Here is a 20,495-nt window from a genome sequence, read left to right on the forward strand (position 1 = left end):
GGAGGGCTGGCTGGGAGAAATGACTTATTTTGGTTGCTTGTTTTATTTTTGGGAAGTTGGTAAATGTGGTGATTGATTATCAGCTTGGTGATATTGCCCAGTTCCTTAAGGCTGACCTTGAGAGTCCTACATGGCACAAAATCATCATTTGGCTGCAAAATTGCTAAAGCCAGATCATCACCAGGCAGCAAAGTGCTCAGGGCCACTACAGCCAGAACACTGTAGCACAAAGCCCCACTGGAGCCACTGCTCTGAGTGCCACAGCCACTGAATCCAAGCACAGCTTGTAGGCTGAGAGCACCTCCCTGAGACCACACCGTGCTCCCCCAGCACATTACCCTGTATGAGGGGGCTGCAGCCCTCCAGCCTTGCTGGAGGTGAGGAGCATCCCAGGTGGTGATGTGATTGGTGACTCATGCTAATGAGCAATTAATGCCCAAGTTACAGCTGATGCTCTTCAGGGGGTGACTTAAAGCAGTTGTTGGGTGCTCGTTGGAGCAGCTGTCACAAATGGTGGGAGTGACAAGAGTTAAATAGGAAGGGGGTGATGGCTGTAGTGTTTTTTTTTTTTTTTTTCTATCCCTTCCTGTTTGTAGCTGGGATGTGTTCCCCCAGTTGAGTAGCTATGTGCTGGAAAGCTGAGATATTTCTCTGTAACACATTGACAGGTTAGGTGCAATCCTTCATATTGTCTCTGGAGATGATGCTGGTTCCCTGCCCTTTGCTGATGTGAGAGCTGTGGGGAGGTGGCTGTCCAGGGCTGAGGTTTGTGCTGTTTGCAGTTAAATTATGGGGCAAGGTCAAGGGTAGATGTGGTCAGTGGGCACAGTGGTGATGGGTTGGGGTTGGACTTGGTGATCTCCGAGGTCTCTTCCAACCTTAATGACTCTGTGATTCTGTCTCTGTGTGCAAATAAGTCTTGGTGTGTCTGTGAGTTCTTTCTATGGGCGGGGGGGGTCTGGACAGCTCACCCAGGACAAAGCCCAACTGTGATGTGCCAAGGTCTGTGAACCGGCCCTGGACAAATGTAGATGTCAGCTTCCCAAGCATCTTTGCTGTGAAACAGGAGCTTTGCCCAACTTGAGATCTGTTGGGGCCTGAGCATGTGTTTACAGAGGACTTTGCTGCATCACTGGCACTTTCTTGGGTACAGAAATTGTTTTAGAGCCCCAGCTGACCCAAGAGCTTTTGTACACGTGTCCATTTTGTGGACTCCTTGGTCAGACCCTGCTGGTGCCTCCCCACAGGGCATCACAGCTGTGGTGGGAGGAGATATTTTCCTATGGGTATGGAGAAGCTTTGCCAGCTCGCTTCTTTCCAGGTGGGTTTCTATGAGCAAGGCAAGCCTTCCCACACACCAGAGCAGGGTAAACTGTTGCCTTCAGCCTGGCCAAGCTCTCCCAACAAGAAAAGCCGGCTGAGTATTGCTGTGGCTAGGATTTTCCCAGGCCCTTCCAACAAGCAAGTCAGAGGGCCTCTAGATGGCAATGTTTCTGTTCAGGAGGCTGGAGCCGCTTTCAGGCAAGCTGTGCAATTCCCTTCTGTGCTGGCTTTGGGAAAGCTCTGAGCTTTACTCCGGGCTGAAGTGGACAGCTTAACACCCTGCTGCCTCTCACTGCTTCCTCAGTGAACGTGGCTGGGATTTGGTCGCCTCGGGGGATTGTGGTTTAGCAGGTCAGGCAACAGCTTCCTGCCTTTCTTCCTTCCACGTGAGGATGTTGGCTCAGGCCTGATGATGCTGAGAGCTGCCTGTCGGTCTGGGAGGTCCTGGTTTTTTGGAGGTGATGGGAATGCCTTGCTGGGCGCTGATAGCGGAGTGCTTGGTGTTATCAGCATTATCATGTGCTTGAAGATGGATGACTTCTTCCCACTTAGGGCTGCCACGTGCTGCCTATTCCCTGCACGCAGCTCCGCTCAGTGCCTGAGCGATGGGATGCAGGGACAAGTGCCCTCTGCCATTCTCATGGCTCCTGCCCTGATGTTGGATGGAGGCTGTGTCTTGGATGCTGTGCCTGGGTTCATTATCTCTCCTGGATGCTGGTACAACAGGTGCTTTCCTTTCCCATCCCTGGCAACGTGGGAAGGCTTGGAGGCCTCCCAGAAGCCTGCTGTCACTCCCTGACCACGCTGACATCATTAGGTTGAGCAAAATCTGTCTTGCTCACACCACAACCCCTCTGCAGGGCCCTACAGAAACAGGGCTGGGTGTTGTGCTGCAGCTCCTAGGGGTGTGGAGCTCACCAGCACTCAACCCACTTGCACTTGGAAGGAGGAGAGGAAGACTCAGGGAGCTGGGGATATCTCCCTGCCTCTAAGTGCTGTGAGATGCAGGATGTGTAAGCTGGGATCCTGTAACCCTTTTCCCTCTGCTGTCTTTCCAACAGCTGGCAGGAAAACACAGCCCTCTCCAAGGTCCCCAGCAGAGCAGGGTGGACAGCAGCACGGTGTTCGACAGAGACCTGAGTAAGAGATCCGGCAAGCAGTTCACACGTGTTACAGCTCCTCCAAGTTTTATGAATCCAATTACATCCTCATCCTGGGAGGGCCATCTCTGTTTTGTGGACCAGAAATAGAGGCCAGAATGCTGCCTGTTGTCTGGCGTGGTGCTAACAGCTGACCTGGGACCTGGGGCTCCTGCATAAAGCACCGTGCTCCTCTCCTTGCCTTCCTGAGCTAATACTGAATGGGAGAGCCTGTCTTTCCCCTGCTGCTCCCTGAATAGCAGTCTTGGGCTTGGCCTGCTTGTGCTAGGGCTCTCCAACCTGCTGAGAGCTGCTGAGCCCTGGCCTGGGGGGAGGGCAGCAGCGGTGTGCTGGGCTTGCTCGGTGTCTCCCTGGGAATTCAAGGCTGTTCTCAGGCTATCTCTTGCCTCCAGCTCACGCAGAGCGTTTTCTGCCAGTCCTGCACCTGCAGCACTGAAGACAGCTATAGTCATGCTGCAGTGGGCATGGACAATTGATTATAACTGGTCGTAGATTACCTGGAGCAATGCTATTAAATTTAATACAGTTCTCCGCTGGCTCTTTGGGCACAGCCTTGGGTTGTGTAACTGACATCTTGTTGCAAAGCATTTTGGGGACATTGCTAGGGGCGGGAGGCAAAGAGATTCAGCTGCAAAGCAGGAGAAGGAGATGAGTTTCTGTTGAGATTTATTTCCTACCCAATAATTGCCCAGAAAGGCTGTGTAAACCTTCTCTGTTTGTGGAACAAATACTGCAAGAGTTACTGCTCTGACCTTTTTTTCTTTTCCGCTGGACAATTGTCTGTGCCCTTGCTATTCAGGAGCCTTGATGTGCCGCTGGCAGATTTATGCCTCGTTGAAACCCACCTCTTATTGCCTCTGAGTTGATTGGGAGGAAGGAATCTTGTTCGCTGGAAAAGAAACCCACTGCAATGTGCCATGCATGCCAAGTCAGGGTGGGAGCTTAAAAGAAGAATTTGGAGCCCTGACCTCTTTTCCTCGTCCGCTGCTCATCTTCTGTCACTGTGTCAGCTGGGACAGGTGGGTGACCAGCTCTGAGCAGGATTGCTGCTGGGTTTGGGCAGGTACCTGGTCAGCAACCCATGCTGCGATAGGATGGGGAAGGGCTGGGTGCATCTCCAGGGAAGGGCTCTTCAGTGTGAGAATCCTGCCCTGGCTTCACAAAAGCTTGCGGTGAATCCCCATGTGAACGCTCTTCCCGTTGATTTGGCAGCTGCTAAATTTGGGAATAAATCCACCTTCCTTGGCAGCGCTAGTAAATCAGTGGAGGCATGTCCAGCAGGAGCAAAATGTGCTGTTTGTGTGCGGCTCAGGGCTGGCCCGTGCCAAAGAGGAGCTGGCACTGAAGCGTCTGGAGCAAACCTCTGAGCTCCCAGCAGTTTGTTAGTGCTTTTGGGGGCTTCCACTGCTCTGTGCCTCTCTGATAGAGGTGACAAGTGGTCCTCTTCCCTGTGTATCAGCAGGGAGCTGATAAGCCAGCAGGGCTGTGCGGTGGCCAGAGAGCCCAGAGAGGCTGCACAAAGGCCACTTGGAGTCATTGAATCTTCCCTTGGATGCTGCACAGGAGCAGATGTGCTCGCAGAACCAGCTTGGCTCCTCACTGACGCCGCGCCATCGCCACAGAGACTGCCTGGAGCCTTGGAACCTCCACCCTCCTGCCAGTGAGCAGGGACAGTTCTGCCTCAAAGTTAGATTCCCGGCAATTTCGGATCTCTGGTAGCTGGCAAATGTCAGCCCTCATTAGGGATTGCGTCTCATGGGTGTGCTGCTCCTCCTGTGCAAACCTGTTGGAGGCTGCTGCTGTTACGCCTCGTGTCTGAGCAGGAATCGAGCCCCATACAGTTGGATATGTGTGTATGTATATGCGTGCACGCACTTCCTGCAGGTGATGGGGGGAAGCAGAGGGTGTGGGTTTTAAGCCAAGTGTGTGGGCAGCTCTGCTGATGCTGTTTGTCAGCTGGAATCCCAGCACAGGGCTCTGCAGCATCCGTCGCGGCTGCTTTTTCCTTCTGTCACATTCGGAGGGAGGGAAGATGTAGCTGAGTCTTGCAATAGTAGGTCAGAACATACCGCAGCACCAAAGATCAGAGCAAAAGCTTTCTTGTACAAACACACGGTTTTATTCATCCTGTTATTTTCTTTATCAAATGCTTAATGCTCTCACAGAGGAGCTTTCAGCCGCGGGGAAAGCAGTGTCTCGCTGGTTGGGAATTGGTTAGAATGGGTCATGGCTATGGAAAACAGATCCGGGCTGCGCTTCTGGCCTGGAGCATGGCTTTGGAAACGGTCTGCTCCGTATCCCTGGCCTCTCGTCCTCCAGATCTCAGTGAAGCCCTTCAGAAACAAAGCAGGAGCTGTCAGTGCGTGTGTGCGCAGCGTGATGGCACCCCTGACATGGCAAGATGATGGTCGGGCTGTGAGCAACGCTTGTTGTGCAGCTGTTTCTGGGTGGGTTGCAGGGTGTAACCTGGTTAGGGCTCCGTTTTAGCTGGACAAAGCTCTGCTTGAGATTCTTCAATGCCCAGCTGTGCAGACAGCTTATTTTTAAGGTCTCATTTGAAAGATGTCAGCTCCCCCTCCCTACTCTTCCCCAGGCAGTGAGAGCAGAAAACTAAATTTATCTGCATCGGGACAGAGAGAGCTGGAGTACAGCAGGCAGGCGCTGCTCCAGATCTGCTGGGCACAGCGAACAACACACACCTCTGTCTGTCTGTCTATCCTTGTCTGAGATGCTCTGGCTGCTGCCGATGCTGCAGTGGCAGTGAGAGCTGCACGGTGTTTTCCATTCCATCCCCTGGATTTCTGAACTGATGGACAGTTTGCCTTGTGGGGGTGATGCATGGGTCAGAAAGAACCCAGGGCAGGTGTGGATGGGTGTCAGTTGGCCTGGCTGCTGTGTGTCTGAATGACAGGAGGCTGCCCAGTTCCAGCCCCTTCCTGTGCCCAGTGGGGCACATGCTGTGTCTGGGGACATGGGCATCAGACACGAGGGTAGGATCCATTCTTCCTTTTCACTCCTCTCCTGCTGCTTGGAGCTTGTCCTCCTCCTTCCCGTGCCTCTGCGTGAATGTCTTTTCCCAAGGAAGCGAGGGGATAAGTAAAAAATGAAAGCTTTAAGTGTGGAGTGCAGCTTGACAGGAAGGCTAAATGGTGGTGGGAGGCATATCTGGCAGTCCTGTGTCCCTTCTGTTTCTGATGGCCTCTATTGCTCCCCCTCCAGGCCTTTGTTTGGAAGCAAAGAGGAGAATGCTTAATTCATCTCTCACAAGCTGCTTTGATTTGTTGGTTTGGCCAAGGCTTAAAGCCAGCTCTTCCAGGGGCTTGGGCTGCTAGTCAAGATGCTTTCCAACACATGTAATGAAGCAAAGAGTTGTTATTTTATTGCCTTGAGGAACCCAGGCAGGAGGATGCAATAGGGAAGGCCCATAGGAAGGGTCAGTGCGCCGGCTTGTTTGCAAGAGAGTTTGCTCTGTGCTTCTCAAAGCCAGTTAAGGACATCAGCTAAGGATGGAGTTAAAAGAACCTGCAGCCAAGAGTAGAAACCCAGTCAGAGGCGAGCATGGGAGAGCAGTGGGGGGCAAAGATGAGAGGTGATGGCGTTAAGTTGTGCCGGGGAGGTTCAGGTAGGATATCAGGAAAATTTCTTCTCTGAAAGAGCGGTGAGGCATTGGAATGGGCTGCCCAGGGAGGTGGTGGTGGGGTCACCATCTCTGGAGGTGTTCAAAAACTGTAGGGAGGTGGCACCAAGGGATGTGGTCAGTGGGCATGGTGGGGATGGGTTGGGGTTGCACTTGGTGATCTTAGAGGTCTGTTTCCTACCTTAATGATTCTATGACACCTAGGGGGCAAGCTGCCTTGGCTGCATTACATTCTCTTTCCAGGCTTGCTGGCTGGGGTGAGCAGGCAGTGGCTGCTATGTGGGTGGTTGGGGGATGAAGTGTTGCTTAGTGCCATGCGAGCACCATGTGCTGGAACTCCAGCTCTGTGCCCAGCAGCCTGCCTTCCTGCATCACAGTGTGCCGAGTCTGTATCAAACGGGAAGTGTCATTTCTATTCTTCTTTCAGTCCTGCAGCTGTTGATGTTTTGAAGTCAAGAAAACATTTAAATGATTTAAAAAAAAAAAAAACACCCAGCCTTGCTTTATCAAGGGAGCTTCTAATGAGCAGAAGGGGAGGGGGAGCAGACAGGGGAAGGGCAGCAGAGACTAACAGCCTGGCAGAGCACTTGTCATCTTGACAACACAATAAGTTTCAAACTGGGCTCACTCCTGATGCTTGCCTGAAGGTATATTAAACAAGTGCCGGAGACGTCGGAGCAGGATGGTGCACCTTTGAGCCCAAGGAAGGCTGGGAGGGGGCTGGCAGAGTTTGGGAAGGGGGGAGATCAGCTCTGCGTGGAAAATGTGCATCCTTCCCCTCCCTCCCTGCCTGCGTGCAGCCAGACTGAAGGCTGTGCTCGCAGCTTGGTAAGAGGATGCTAATGAAGCGTGAACCGGCTGCGCGCAGTGGCAGCTCCCGTGCTATCTGCCACCAGCCCGCCTGCCTGCCCGCTGCTTTCGTTCTTGCCGTATTTGCATGTTGTCTGTGTGCTGTTTGAGGAATAGAAACGCGGGCTTCTCTTGGAAGCAAACAAGCAGGGCGGGGGCTGGAGTGGTGATGCTGAGCCCCCGGCCCCGCTCACCCCACTGCTCCCAATGCACGTCCCACCTCCCTCATACCCTGTCCATCTCTCCTTATCAGATCAGAGCTTGCTGTCTTTCCTTGCCCAGGTCCCTGCTCTTCCCCCTCCCCCGCCCCCCAGCACTCCCAACACCAAATGCTTCCACCAGGTCTTTGCTGGCTTTCTGTCTCCATGCCCTGTGCTGTGGGATTTCAGACACCTGGATGCAAGCTGTTTCCCTGAATCCTAAGGTGGTGCCTGAAGACTGTGGGTTTGCATGTTGCACATGTTATATGCATGCAGGAGCAGAGGGAAACCTGCCTGCAAACTCACCTGCTGCCAATGTAGGCTTGCAGGGGTGGGTGTGTGAGGAGGCAGAGGGCTCTAGTTCTGTGTTGCGAGAGGTTCCTGTAGCAGAACTTATGGGGATCACGTTGACATTGGGTGCTGCTGCAAATGGGCATGATTGGTGTTTTCTATTGACTTTTGGCATTTCTGAGAAGCTAGCCACAGGCTAGGAGGCAGAATGAGCTGGGATGAGGCAGAGAATGAAGCTTGCTTTGTATTTGTGCCTCTGCTTGGAGCTAGGCAGATGCTATGGGAAGAAAGGCCAAGAGAAGCATGGCCAACCCCAGGCAGATCCCCGACAGCTGGAGCCTTCTCAGGCCTTGAGCTTCAGTGTGCAAAGACAGAGCAAAAGCAAACCCTGCACTCGTGCTGGCATTGCAGAATTAAACCAGCCACCTTCCCAAATGAGCAGCGCTGAAATACAGCGTTAGAAACTGAAGTGGGGGCTCTGTCCGTGTGTCTTGCCTGGAAATGGGTGTCTGGTGGGGTGGGAGGGGGATATTAATCCGGGCTCATCCCTTGTGGCGATATGGTTTTATTTTCCTTTCCAGATCGGTTTTAAGATATGGGAAAATGTTGACGTTCCTCCCACAGGAGAGATTTGCTGAGGTCCTTAGCTGGTACAAATCAATCAAGCTCCGACTTGCAAAGCACCCTATGGGGATGCAGCTTCGATAGGAGCCTTCCCTCCAAAGTTGGAAGCGATTTCCTTTTCTTTCAGCAATGCATGTGCCCCTTTCTGTCATGGAAATAAGAGCTGTGACAAAGCCTGACAGAGCCCAGGAGCTGGTCCCAACCTCTCGTCCCAGCCTCATGCCCTCCATCAGAAAACTGTGAGTCATCACCTCTTGGCTGCACCGCTGTTGTAATTTTTTTCTCCTCCTTGTCCCCCCTCACCCAAGCTGGGCTGAAGAAGTGAGAAAGCAAATAGGAATAAATACCTCCAGCCATAAAAGTGAAATAAATCAATACCTCTTCTCTGAAGCCAGAGATGCTTAATAGGCAAGATCACTGCCAGATTGTAAAAAATGTGTTTAGTGTGCGGCTGGGGCAAGTTTAACCCTTGGACATAAACAGCAGAGCAGCTTCTCTCACCTCTGAATTAAATAACTTTAACTGCAGAGGACTGTGATTAATAGAGGTGCCTCTGGGTGGGACATGCCAGGTATTTGTGCCTGTGGATCATCTTGGTAAGTGCTTGGGAGGGGGAAGCTGTTGCCAGCTCTCCCTTCTGCACATGCAGTGGTGCTTTTTTTTTTATCGTGAACAGACAGCTCTGTTTGCTGGGATTTCAGATGCCCATCCAAGGCGTTAAGGTTTTCCACACTTCCTCCCCCCTTTCTGTGGGGATGCAGAGGAGCTCAACTAGAGTGAGGCAACTCTGTCTACACAGACTTGGTGTTGTCCATGCTGGAAAGAGCTGGAAGAAACTCATGTCCCCAGTGTCCTGGGCTTTCCCAGTGCACAGATGGGGCTGTCTGAGCTTCACTGTGCTGAGGGAGAGAGAACTGTCCTGGAGTGATAACCCATCTTGGGGTCGTGAGGTACCAGAATGATGAGATGCAGCCAACGTTGGAGCCAGTGGAACTGTAGGAAGCCCAACTTAGTTGTTTCTGCAGGCTGGGGGATGCGTTAGCACTGTCACTAGCTAGCTTGGTGAGATCCCACCTGGGCAGCTCTCCTGGGAGGCTGGCAGCAAGCAGAGAAGGCTCCTTTGTGAGCAGAATGGTTCTGGTCCCACATCCAGTCGTGGAGCCAGGAAGCCCCATGCCTGCTTTAAGAAAAAGCTGAGCTGAAGTGATTAGTGTTGTGACTCCAGCTCTGCTCAGAAGCTGGATGCAGGGTCGTGGGGTTTCTTGCTGGTCTTATTTATGGCAGTCCATGTGCGTTTTGATGGGGCTGGGAGCTCAGCAGTAGCCAAGATATTTCAGAAGAGGATTAGGGTCAGTTTCCTGCAAAGCCTTCCTGCACCTTGGTAAGCTGTTTGTTCTCCTGGCACACGCTCGCGCTCGATTAAATGCTGCCTGGCATGTGAATGTTTTCCTGAACTACGGCAGAAGAAGTGTTTTGCTGTGAGGAGCCACGTGATGGAAGTTAACTTTGTGCTGAAAAGCGCCGGTGCCGGGGGCATCTGGCACAGATCTTACAGCAGCAGCTGGCTTTGTGCTAGGGGAAGGCTGTACTGGGAAGAGGGATTCTGGAGGTACTTGCATAGGTTTTGCTTTTTTGCTCATGCTCTGAGCAAGTTACACCTCTTGTTGACTGACCTGTGGCAAGTAAGGGTTATGGGAATTTTTGAAGTAGCAAAGAAAAAGGCTATTCCGTAAGAGCATGGGGATGCTCTACCCCCTATTGAGCATACTGATCCTAGCCGGGATGGGACAAAAAGTTTGAGGTCGTGGTCTGTACAAAATGGGTGTGATCCATTGTATCACTTGTGCAAGGCCTTCTTTACGAGCAGAAAGGGAGAACATTTGGTCTTTGGCCAGAAAAAAAGGACTTTCACAAGTTCTTTGCACCTTGCTTGCACCTTAGAGTCATAGAATCATTAGGTTTGGACAAGACCTCTAAGATCACCAAATCCAACCCCAGCATACCCTCACCATGCCCACTAAACGCATCCCTCAGTGCCGCATCTCCATGGTTCTTGAACGCCTCCAGAGATGGCAATTCCACCACCTCCCTGGGCAGCCCATTCCAATGCCTGACCACTCTTTCTGAAGAAAACTTTTTTCCTAATATCCAACCTGAACTTCCCCTGGGACAACTTAAGGCCATTACCTGCTCTGCTTAACTTGATGGCAGCTCCCTCCTCTCTGGCCACCTTCAGGCATTCAGGTCTGGACTTTGAAGTCCTTCAGGTTAGACCAGAAACAATCCCTGGTGGTTCTCCCCACCTAAACACGCCTTTTGTTCTCAGCCCCACAGCCCTTCCTATAGGTGCAGATGATGGATGATATTCTTAAGTGAGGTCTGTAGGAGCCTGTTGCCTTCAGGGCCAGGCTTCAGGTCCTTCAGGTGAGGGCCCTTCTGCATGGCCCCATGTGCACCATTCCTTCCTCCTGCCGCCTTCTACCTCGTGCTTGGGAGCAAATGCTCATCGTGGTGCCCTGAGAGCTGTCAGTGGAAATCTGGCCATGGAAGAACTAGTAAATTGCTTTTGTGCCTGAGGTAAGCTAAGTGCTCCCTGTGCAGTAATCAATCCACCACGAGCTCCTTGGCTGAAGGTGATCACCCAGACTTTACAGAGTGTGGAGTGTTTCCCTGGAATGGCCCTGACGTACTGTGGTGCCCACAAAGCCCCCTCCACCCCTGGGGCACCGTGAAATGCTTTGTGGAGGAGAGCTCTGACTGATCCATGTGCCAGTGGGAGGGCTCCGAGCACTTCAGGTTCCTTGGCATAAAATCAGAGTGGCAGGTAAATCCCAGAGAAATAAAAGGAACCTGATGAAATTAACCCAGGACCGTGTGCGGGAGATGGGGAACCTTTTTGCTGTGTTTAGCCCTCCCTTGTGGCTCCCACATTGCTGCAGGTAATTTTTCAGCTTGCTGCGGTTCAACCCAGCAAGGATCCTTGTTGATTAATGCTAACGAGGGACTGGCTCTTTGCTGGTCTAAAAGTGCCACGTTGCTGCTATGTTTCCTGAAATGGCACAAGAAGGCTGTTTGCTGTGGGCTTTCCAGGGTGCCTGTTGACCTGCTTCTTGGCATACTCACTGCTGTGCCTGAGGGCATGGGGGTCAGGGAGAGGGGCTCTCCCCAGTGCCTGTGGGACTGGGCCAGCTGGAGATGCTCAAGATGTGATACTTTGGGACACGGCTTAGTGGGCAATATTGGCAGTATGTGGATGGTTGGACTGGGTGATGTTTAGAGGTCTTTTCCAACCTTAAGGATTCCAGGACCCTAAGCTCTGGCTCCATGGGGCAGCATGGGGCTGGAGCACCTGGCTGCTGTCTATGGGTGAGGGAGGCTGCTGGGGGAAGGGAGCAGCTTAGCTTCCTTCTGCATCCGAGGGTGGATTAAGTGGAGCGTTCCTTGTTAGCTAATTGAAACAGTCAAAATGTCAAACGCGGCATTTCAATAATAGTGATGTTAGGAGCTTTACGTTTTTATTTCTCTCCCTCTTTCCTTTGTGTTGCGCCTTGAAGACATGGGGACATAAGTCTCTACAAAAACCCTCTTAAAGAAGGGTTTCGGGGGGATGGGGCAAGGACAGAAGCAGCTTTAATCCCCTCCAATTCCAACATTATTGTGTTTCAGCAAATATTTTGCAATAGGATTTTCAGGCTGAACTTCAAACAGGCAAATGCCTCACTCCAGTGACTTGGGGAGCTTTGCAAATTTAGGGAAGAAAATGAAGATTGTTTTAGCTGACATTTAAACCTTTTCTCTCCTTTTCCCAGCCTGTCAGGAAGCTTCATACACTTTGGGTCAGACGCTCTTTCCCTGAAGAGGAGAAGAATATTTATAGCCAGGAAGGGCTGTAATGGGGAGATCTCTAGGCTGCTCTACCTGTCAGATAAGGTTTCTTATGGACCCGATGGTAACAGCCCACGTGCAGTCTGCTACAACAGAAGAGAAGGTGGGGTCTGGGTTTGGGGCACCAGGGCGTTCCCAGCCCAGGTAATTTGGCTGAGGTCCTGGAAAGTGGAGGTAGGCTGGCACTTTGGGGAACATACTACCTCTGTGGCTTGCTGTGCTTTGTTGCCCTTCTGAAATTTGGGGAGTGCCGGGTCACTACTAGAGGGATTGACCCCGGGGGTGGCCCTGCTGCAAGTTCTCACGATCCCTGCGATGGAAAGTGACAAATCCCATACACTGAGAGCCCTCTGACGTAGTGTTCCTGCCATCTGCCCGCCCCGGCGGATGCTAACAAGCTAGTAGATCTAGACCCGCTGTGCCTTGATACAAAGATTTATTTTTAGGGCTTTGATATTTAGAATGATCTGTTATAATTTCATGCTTAAATAGCACTAAATAATGTTCCCTGTTTGCACAGTGTAATTGGAAGAGGTGAATAAACCAAACAAACCGGCGATGACTGAGCTTCCTTAGTATTTTCAAACTGAAACAAACAGTAAAAAACAAGGGCTTGGCCAATTTAACACTTCGGGGGTATTTTCCAGCTAGAATTCCACTTCTTCATCTTCACAGGCCAAGAAACACAAGAGCTTTAAAGAGCCAGTGGCTTCTTGCCAATGAAAACTCTGGTCTTAGACTGAAAATAAAGAAGGAAGAAAAAAAAGGAAGCTTGATGTGTTTTTTTTCTGGTTTTTATTTTTTAGGAACTGGCAGAGCTAATGACTTTGGAAGTGCCTTGGGACCCTATGCTAGTGCAGAAAAGGCTTAGGAAATATTCGGCAAGTTCATTTAGGCTCCTTTCACGCTTCTCAAATCTTGAAGCTTCCTTATTGCTGCTTTATGTCAATATGACACTGCTTGATTTCACCGTTGCTCTTGATTTTGCTGCGATGGCGTTGCAGCGTTTGGTCCCGCGCCGATCCCATCTGCAACGTCTCACATAATCTGCGTGGGGTTTCGGGCAATTGGATTAAAGCTGCGAAATTCAGATGGCCCCACTGGGGTGTAGGAAGCTCGGGCTGGGCTGACGTTACCTATGTGCAGAGCCACAGGCAGAGTATCGTGTCAGTGAGGAGATGCTGTGATTAGTCATGAGCGTGGTGTGTTTCCTTCTAGAAAATTGCTACTGGAGAGCGAGAATAGACTGGTCTCCTTAAGCTTCTACACGTTAACTAATCAATGCATCTTCAGCTGGAAGGATCCCTCCCATTAGAGGGTGAGAGGAACTTTTCCCTATATGCCTGCGTGCCTTGATCACCCCATGGAGCGATGCTTCTCAGTGCTGTGAGCACTCTGCCTGTCCCTGCTGAGACCTGGCTTCATTCTGCTCTTGCTCTCAGAGGTAGGGCCAAGCCTGTGGGTTCCTGTCCCACCAGGGTGCTGCAAAGGGCAGCATGAACCTGGGGACATGGGAAGGTGCGAGCTGCTGCCACCTCCCCATACCAACTCCTGCTCCTCCAACACTCCCTCCTGCCACCACTGCTGCTTCCCTCTCCATGCTGAGCCCCCACAGCATCCTTGCATCACGTTCCCTGTCCCCTGTCCTGGAGGGGACGGCTTCTTCCATCTCCCTCCAAGCGCTTCTCCGCGTTCCTCTCCCTGTGCTCCCGTATTTCCGCGCGCACCGCGGCTCTGTTTGTGCCCACATTAGCATTTCTGCTGACTGCAAGGATCGGTTTAATTTCATGGGTGTCATTTCCTTCAAGAAATCTCTCTCTGAGCAGCAGCCCGACGAATGCCTGATAAAACATATTTTCCTACGGTAATGATTTTATGGACCCATAAGTCATGAATTTATTATGATCTCAGCCCCTGCTGCTGATTGCTGTAAAATGCAAAGTAATTAACAGCAAGCGGTAGCAGCTATTCCCACCTGGTAGCGTGTTCTTGGGTACGCTGATGGGTTTGATTAAAGTAATGGCTAAAGTGTACAGCCCGGCTGTAAAATATTAGCATGATTAATGCAGTATCCTAAATAAGAAACAAAACGAATGGGCATGGTCTGAAGAATTAAAAATATATATGTGTGTGTGTATTCCTTTCCTTCCCTCAAGCTATTGTTCTGGCTCATTTGTGCTTTCTTTTCTGTTAAATAATGTATGGGCTTCAGGGCCAGGGGGCACGCTAGAGATGCATATTGCAGTTTCATAACATCTTAAGTGCTTGTGTTAATTTTTCACTCCTCCTTTCTCTCTCCCCTCAACCTGCCATCTCCCATTGGATAGGGGAGAAAGATAATCAAGTTTTCTGGACTTGGCTCCAAGTCAGATGTGATTTGATTTGGATTGCAGGCAGCCCGAGGAAGCGGCTCGGAGGCATCTTGAAGGCTTGGATCTGGTTTCTGGCCTCGCAGAATGAAAATCCGGAGACTGTGCTCACATTTCCATGGCTGGGGGTGATCTCCGTTCTGTGGCAGGAGCCTGGAGCCCGTAAGTTTTTCACACATGAACAATAACCACGTGTCCATCCACAGGCTGTAGTGCTTCCACTGAGAAAAGAGCGCTTTTTCTTCGTTCTCGAGCAGCTTAGAAGTCGAGCAGTGGCTGAGTTCGAGTAGAAGAAAAATAAAATAGCTAAAATAAGGCTCGGAATACAATAACTCACGTCAGATTGCTCTTTTTCTCCTCACCCCCCTGCCAAAAACATGCGATGTTTGATTTCTATTACGTGGCATTTTTCAGTGAGAAAGATCAGAAACTGCTTGGATTAGGGGGGTGAGAATAAAGCGTGAAATAGGCCTTTTTTTCATGTCAAACCCCTAGAAGAAAATTATTTGGAAATGAAAAAAGTACCTGTTTGCAAAAAAAAAAAAAGGGCTTTTTTTTTTTTGACCTACACATTTTGATCAGCTCCTCTCTTTAAATTTCTAAAGATGCATCCACCAGTGTCATCTAATTCCCTCTGATCTGCCTCTAACTTTTCAGTTGTATTGATCTGCTCTGGTTTATGAAGCCACCGACTATTGGAAAAAAGAGTTTATAAATAACTACAGGCTTCCATATCGCAAACGTTCCAGCAGGGCTGCTTTTGTTTATCGCACCACACACATTTTTGGAACTTTTCTTCGCTGGGAGATTGCAAGGGAGCTTGGAGTGCCAGTGTCGCTGCTGCATTGTACTGTATTGTACTGCGCAAATGGCGTTTTCCCCCTTGGGACGGAGAGGTTTCTAGGTTTGTTTTTGTAGATAAGATATAAACTCTGCAGCGGTTCTGCTAGTAAATACAAGTAGCCTGAAGCTCCAGGATGTGTCTTGTTGGTCCCTCCAGTAATTTGACAAAGTATCCTTGCAGCAACCTCCTAAAAGTACCAGATGAAAAATGTTGGCCATCCTGCGGTATCTGGGATAGTTGTGGCAAGGGGCGGCTGTGCTTGGGGGACAGCTCTCTGCCAGCACCGGTGTGGGGTCCTGATGTCTCACGTGTTCAGCAGTAGTCAAAGCCAGCAGTAATAAGTGCTCCCAGGAGAGAGAGAATGAAGTTCTCTCTCTAAAACTGCCACCACCGGAGCGGCGATTCTCCTTTCTGGAAGGATATAGGTAGAGATTGTGATCAAAGGTACGGGGGGGGCTTCTGAGTGAGGGGAGATTAAGCAGAGTTGGATGTGTCAATTTAGAAAAGAAGCAGCCAGGAGAGGATATGATCAAGACATCACGCAGTCCAGAGTGGAACAGAAGAGGTGGCACGGATGGTTGTTTGCCATGAATCAAGAGGGTTACCCGGTGAACTCATTAAGCAGAAGGTTCAGAGCAAACGAAGGGAAGCGCATTTTCCTGAAGTGCATAATTACACGTGTAATTCATCACCGTGGGCTGCTGTGCCGTCCGGAAGGGCAGCGTGGATGTGAAGTGGGAGTGGGCTGGCGGGGAAGGCAGATCCCAGGGGGTCACTGAGCAGAACTGAAGGATGCGATGGTGCCACAGCGCACACCCCATGGGCAGGGGGAGGTGGATCCTTTCCGTCTCATTTAGGTTTCGCTGCAGTCAGTTTGTGTGCCCACAGGTCGTGTTTGGAAGCCTTTCTCAGCAGCACACACACACGTTAATGATGTTTAGGAGTCATTTCTGTGGGAGACTCGGGAGCCAGGCAGCTCTGCAAATCAGTCCATTAGTATTTTTAAAAGGAGGCCTCCATCCTGCAGGAGCTGCTGCAGCTGCTGGAGATGTGCCAGAATCGTATCCCAGGCTGCATCCGCTTCTTCTGTTAGATCTTTCCCTCTCGCCTTTCATCTGCCCCTTCTCCTTCCCTCCTGGATGGACCTTCTATTGCTATTCCATCCAGAGCATACTCTGGTTACAGCTTTTTGCGCTGGGAAGTTTTCCACCAGTGTTTAATTTTTCCCTTTCTCCTTTTGGAGCTAATCACCCCGACGAAATTGAGCTGTAAGACAGCTGACAGCGTTCAGATTGAGCCCAACGTGTGCGCTCCAGGTTCTTGCCTCACTAAAAATGAACACAGACAGCCGCAAAGCGAAAGAGATCGCGCTCGGCCTTGTTGAAAACGCGCTCACACAGCAGCGCGAGCAGCCCGAACAAAAGCTGCCTGTCTCCTCTTGGAGGCGGGGGAAGGAAGAAGTTATTGGGCTTGATGTGTCTCCCAGCTCCCCCCCCTCCATCCGCGGCTGTGCGGCAGCGGAGGAGATGGCGCTTGGTGGGGAGGATGTACGGCTGTCGTCAGTCAGTCAGCGTCAAGGTAAATCGGGCCTGACGGCTGTAACATCTTCCCCACACAAACCGGGGCGAGGGTTGTGAGTTTATATCTATATCCTGCTCAGGTAATGGAGAGAGGTGCCAGCCAGAGGAGATCTTCCTCTTGTTAGCTGGATCGTTCTGTGGGTTGGCCTGAACTACAGGCCCAACCTTCTCTGTGGGGAGCAGGGACCCGGCTGATCAGTGCTGTAGGCTGATAGTTGTGGCTTCCCAAGCCTGTCTCCTGCTATGCGTCTCCAATCAGGTAAAACATGTGGAAAAAGACCCTTTAGCAGTTTGGCTGTGTTTGTGCCCGATCTTCTCAATGCTGCCCAGAAGCTTGGCTGACCCAGGCCCCAAACCCTACAACCATAAATCCTGGATGTCCCAGGCCTCTGACATTCTGGGGTGGGAGAAGAGGAGCTCAGGAGAGACCTTATCTCTATCTACAAATGCCTGAAAGGATGCTGTGGTGAGGTGGGGGTCGGCCTGTGCTCCCGGGTAACAGCAATAGGATGGGAGGGAATGGCCAAAGGTTGTGCCAGGGGAGGGTAACGGTGGGTATTAGGAAAATCTCTTTGCAGAAAGAGCAGTGATGCACTGGCAAAGGCTTCCCAGGGATCACCATCCCTGGAGGCGTTCAAGAACCGTGGAGATGTGGCATTGAGGGACATGGGCAGTGACCATGGCGGGGGTGGGCTGGAGTTGGACTTGGTGATCTTAGAGGTCTTTTCCAACCTTAATGATTCTATCACCCCAAACCTGCCCCAGGATGGCAGTGCTGTGCCACATCCTCTGCCAGCCCTCACCTGCTCCTGTCAGAAGCATCCTGCTCAGGCTGAGCACACAGGTGAGCTGTCGGGGAAGGAACAGCTGCAGTGAGGGGACACCTGGCAGAGGAGGGATGAGCCATGGGCATCCCCCCGAGGAGCCCTGTGAGCTCATGCTGGTGTGTAGCAGCTGGGGAACTGGGCCCTGTCTGTGTCTTTCAAGAAGGATCATTCCATTTTTCTCTAGGCTATCATGCCCTTAAACAAACGCCAATTGAAATCAATGGGAGATTTTCATCGTTTTCAGGGCGATAGGCTTAAAAAATGGGATGCTTGGGGAAAAAGCAGGCAGGGAGGAGAGTGGGAAAAGAAGAGGGAATAAACGCTGCTGTAACATTATGGCTCACAATGTAAACAGATGTGGGTGAGAAATGCTTTCGTTACGATTCTACCAGCAGCCACAATTTGGTGGAGCTCTACATGAGATTGTATGCACAGAGCAGCATCCTTCCTTATGCAAACTGCTCCGCAGGCACACAGGGAGCCCACCCCTCTGAGAGCCCTCTCTCTGCATGCCCTGTTCCTATATGTGATTAAGTTCCCTGCTCTCCCGCTGCACTTAGGGCTCTTATTAGCGGTAAGCACATGCTCTGTGGGATGCTCTCGCGTGCAGAAATACAGGAAGAAGCACTGCCTTCTGCTTGCAGAAGCCAGCAGGATTTTTTACAATAGCTGGAAGAGGGGGAAGTTATTATCTTGTCCAGCCTCCGGCTGCATTTTGATAGAATCCTTTGTCCAATGGCTGCAAAGTATTTTGCAAGTACAGAAGGATAAATCCGCTACAGGCAAGCATTATCTGGCCTATTTTTACAGCTGAGAATTTGCAGCCTTCAGACCCATCTAGGCCTTCACCTGGTGATCTCCTCAGCTGAATGAATATGTCAAGATCGGTCTTTTCACATCCAGTTCCCGTTCTAACGCAGCCCTCCGGTGTGCCTGGCTGGAGTCAGCCTCTCCTCCCTCAGTCTCCCATCCATGTAACAGGTATGACAGCCATCCCTTCCCCTGGGCAAACACTTCATTATGCGCTGCCGCTGCAGTACCTCAGAGGGGAGAAGACCTTCAGATAAGCCTGCATTCTCATTTTGGAGATATTTGTGCGCGTGTTTTCTGCTTTAGCTGCCATTCTCTTGCTTTGCCTGCTCATTAGTTCTGCCTGAGTGCAGGACCTCTCCAAAAATGCAGCGTTGGCAGTGGGCATGAATTCTTAACAACTCCTGTCTCTAATGACAGAAAGCGGGGCCAGGCAGCCGGTTTGCTCACTGAGAGCAGGGGATGCACAATAACGTGCTGCTGGCTTCCTCTCATCACAGGTAGAGTTTGCAAATCACAGGAGGATCTGCAGAAGATGCTCAGGTGCTGGCCTGCTTCTGGTGCTGTAGGGATGACAGATGGAAAGAGAAATGCCTCTCGTTTTGTGAAAGGTGTTGAATTTGTTTTTTAATGCTCTCTCTGGCCTCTCTCTGCTGTTCTACCCAAGAGCTCGAGAGCAGCTTTTGGTCCAAAGCTGGAAATCCCAAGCTTGACTTGCCCAGTGCCCTGTTATGATCCCCAACTTCACACAGAGTGGAAAACATTAAATCGGTAAAAATAACAAATAACACTGCAGAGGTTTTAAAGAAAAAATGACAGGGGTTCCATTGTACAGAACAGGGGAAGGACTTCTTTTAGTGGGAAGCTTAAAACTTATTTTTAGTCATATTTTTGCTGTCTTTTGTCTCCATTCTGTACTTGTATTCAAAGCTTCCCTGACTTTCCACAAACATAGTTTCCAGCATAAGTAAGCTTTTCCTTTTACAGAGTCTTTATATTTTCTTTTGAGAAAATCTTGGCAAGTACGCATAGGTAGGAAGGGAGAGGAAGGTTAATCCTTCCTTGGTGTCATTCATTCTGTTTCATTTCATGGCAGGGATAAGAAGGAAGGAAGAAGAAAAAAAGCATTCAAAACCTTGTCAGTTCTTTGATTTTTGACTTTCAAAAGCCAAAACAGAGAAAATTACATATTTTGGTGGAAGGGGAGAAGTAATCGGAATTCTCACTTTCCTGGGTTCCTACTGAAATGCCAGTCGGCGGAATTGTATTGTTTCTGATGAAATCTCAGTATGCACTGAGAAAATTTCCGCCTGTTTCTGGGCTATCCCCTCCCTCTTAGAGCTCTGGTGGTTTCTTGGTATTTGCCTTTGCTTTTCCACCTCCTGCGCTATTTGAATCTCTCCCCTCTGTCCTTGCTGACATCTTTTTTTCCGCTCCCGCTCCCGTTCCACTGAAATTACCACCATCAAGTCTGCTCAAATGGCTCTGAGGTGTTTCCTTCCTGGACGGACTAATTGGGGTTGAGATCTGCGTTGTTCCCAGAGCTCATTTCTTGTGCTGACCAAGCTGACTTCGTTTCGTGCGTTATTGCTGGGAGGTTATCCTTGTTCAGCTCAAGGTACATCTTTCTCTGTTTATCATAAAACCACAGCATGGTTGGGCTGGAAGGGACCCCAAAGGCCCCCACGCCCACCCCTGCCGTGGGCTGGCTGCCCCCCACCAGATCAGGCTGCCCAGGACTCCATCCAACCTGGCCTTGGGCACCTCCAGGAATGGGGCACCCAAGCTGGTGTCTGGCAGAGGTATGCTATGGCCATAACAGGAGCTGCAGCTCTAATTAGGGGATGAAAGCTTCAATATCCAGTCCTAACGAAGTCTTTGGGGCTCTCTGCTTCACGCTTGCAGGCAGCTCCCGCCTTGTCTGTATGCTTTCAGGGAAGGCATGTTGATGCCACAATCCACTTGTTCTTGAAGGCGGCTTTTGAAAAGCTGGCATAATTATTCACGAGCTGTGATTGGAGCCCACGCTCGGAAGGGTGGGGGCTGTTATTTGCATCAAGGGAGGATCTGATTATAATTGTGGCAGGGAAGTTTGC

The 20,495-nt window shown here is 50.7% G+C and overlaps 1 long non-coding RNA gene across 1 annotated transcript; it reads left to right on the forward strand.

Moving 5' to 3' along the window:
• On the forward strand, positions 514 to 12,590 carry LOC110402965. Its single transcript, XR_002441425.1, has 4 exons — positions 514 to 765; positions 2,385 to 2,463; positions 3,283 to 3,502; positions 11,894 to 12,590. It is a non-coding gene; the product is annotated as an uncharacterized LOC110402965 (long non-coding RNA).

This window comes from Numida meleagris, chromosome 7 (assembly GCF_002078875.1).
Source record: "Numida meleagris isolate 19003 breed g44 Domestic line chromosome 7, NumMel1.0, whole genome shotgun sequence".
NCBI classification, from domain to species: domain Eukaryota; kingdom Metazoa; phylum Chordata; class Aves; order Galliformes; family Numididae; genus Numida; species Numida meleagris.